This window comes from Excalfactoria chinensis, chromosome 1 (genome assembly GCF_039878825.1).
Source record: "Excalfactoria chinensis isolate bCotChi1 chromosome 1, bCotChi1.hap2, whole genome shotgun sequence".
In the NCBI taxonomy this organism is placed as follows: Eukaryota; Metazoa; Chordata; class Aves; order Galliformes; family Phasianidae; genus Excalfactoria; species Excalfactoria chinensis.
In genome coordinates this window covers 172820021-172822254 of record NC_092825.1, presented here as the reverse complement: position 1 = coordinate 172822254, position 2234 = coordinate 172820021, and positions in this window count along the sequence as shown.

The following is a 2234-nucleotide window of genomic DNA, read 5'->3' as shown; positions in this document are numbered from 1 at the left end:
AGAGCCACATCCAGCCTGGCCTTGAATGCCTTCAGGGATGGGGCATCCACAGCCTCCTTGGGCAACCTGTTCCAGTGTGTCACTGCCCTCTGGGTGAAAACTTCCTCCTAATATGTAACCTAAGCTTCATTTAAATATGTTTGGTATATTTGATATATTCTGTTAAAAACTACAATGCTTGGAAGAAATGATCTGTGCATCTTTAAGAAACTTGATGCATCCTTGTAAATTCGGAGCATCCATATCTGCATCAAAAGACTGTACACAGTAACTTGTAAAAAAATTTAAGAAACAGAAGGAATGTAAAGGGAAGAAATAAAAGGTAACGAGGCCAGAAAAGACAGATACAGTGATCAAGGGGACCTGAACAAGAAAAGATGAATGAGTACAGCATCTGAGAGGTGAAGTCAAAACTGTTAGGTAAATGCAGAAGAAATACAAGTTTAAAACTTGGATCTATGAAATAAAAGAAAAGAAAAAAAGAAAACAAAACACAAAACTGATTACTTATATATAAATAATAGAAATTTATTGCACCAAATTTACCCCTGAAATCAATGGAGTTGTGAGGGGCTGAATTCAGCCCAGTATGGTTTTCTTATTCTATGAATAATAAATGAAAATAAATGATAATTACAGTATCGATCTACCTTTTGCATTTAAATATTTTATTTATATTGTTTTCATTGCATTCCTCTGGAGAGACCTGTGCTGTTGCATTTTGTTTTCTGATGACTGCCCAGAAATCTGGATGTTGAGGGTGTTTGGTGTAAGTATTAAGAAAATCCAGGAAAGTATTATTTCAGTGTGGATAGCAAAACCAGTGTGGTTCTTTTTGCTGCATACTACTAATGAAAATTCAAAGATTCTTTGATTCTTTGATTCTCCTCAAAATTCAAGATTCTTTAAAGGAACATTTATATTGGTATCACCAATAAAAAATGATGGCTTCTTGTCTGTGTTACTCAGCACACAAATTTGTTAGAAGTATAAACATCAAATTAGAAAAAATATAGAAGAGAAAAAGATGTTAATATGGTTTTATTCTTTGTCTGATGATGTAGGATTCTGTACAGCTGCCTTAGGTTTCCTGCTGAAGTCCAAGTGTAGAGGAACCTTACACTTTGAAGCCAAATCTATTGTACTTTGTAGCTGTGATTCAGAAGACAAAGCAGATAAACACAGGTGTACAAAGCTAATAGTGTAGGATCTCAGTGTAGAGACCAGCTCTTGGATAAACAAAGCATCTGTCACAGCCTAATATGATACACTTTGAAGTTCCATTAACAATTTTATCAGTTCCAATAGATTGCTACATAAATCCTACCAACTTGTGACCCTTGCAACTGATTTTAAATATTTTGCTGCATGCATGAGCTCAAATGTTCAGTTTCTGCTCTTAATCAGACTACTTTCTTAGTGTTGGCATAGTAGTGTAGTTCAAATTAGTTCAAGAAAGTACTACAGCAGGAATTACTCTTTTCCTATACACTCTATATTGTTACCCTGTTCTCCTATGGTTCAACCACCCCCTGCCCTCAAACTGGTGCCATCACCTTGCCAGAGCCATCAGCTACACTGACACCAATGTGATGAATAGCAAAAAATGGTGTTTATTGTAGTGCAGTTAGCACCTTAAGTACTGTAATTGCTTCATCTATGTGTGGGCCAGCAGAGCAGCGGAGTCCTGCCACGCCACAGCCCGAATCCCCGCTAACCGCCTACAACACTATATATACTCTCTGTCTCTTTAGTAGAAAGCATAAACCAAAAACTCAGGGACTCTGTTCCATATCTAGGGAGCTTGACATCTGGAGCATTTAGTAATGACATCTCCAACAGCACAGGGAAAGTCTGAGACAATACTCATACTAAATGCACATCTTCTGACTCTTGCTCTAATAATTTAACTATCAAGTTTAATAACTGATACAATGTAAAAGGGTAAACTGGACAGTCCATTAAAGCATTCTTTAAGCCCCAAGTATGCTATTAGAGAAAATATTTTTGACACAAGAAACCATATACCAAGCCTCTTGTCTACAATTTAAAAGACATAAAAACACCATTTGTCATGGCCCTCTGTATTTCAAGTGATCATCTGTGACTTCTGATCCCTTTGAGTAGAACAGCTGGGGGCTGAAGTACCAGAAGAAACAAATATGACAATTTTAGAAGAGCAACACTGTTTTCTGATATTTTAAAACTTGGATCTTGGATATTCATTGTGTCAT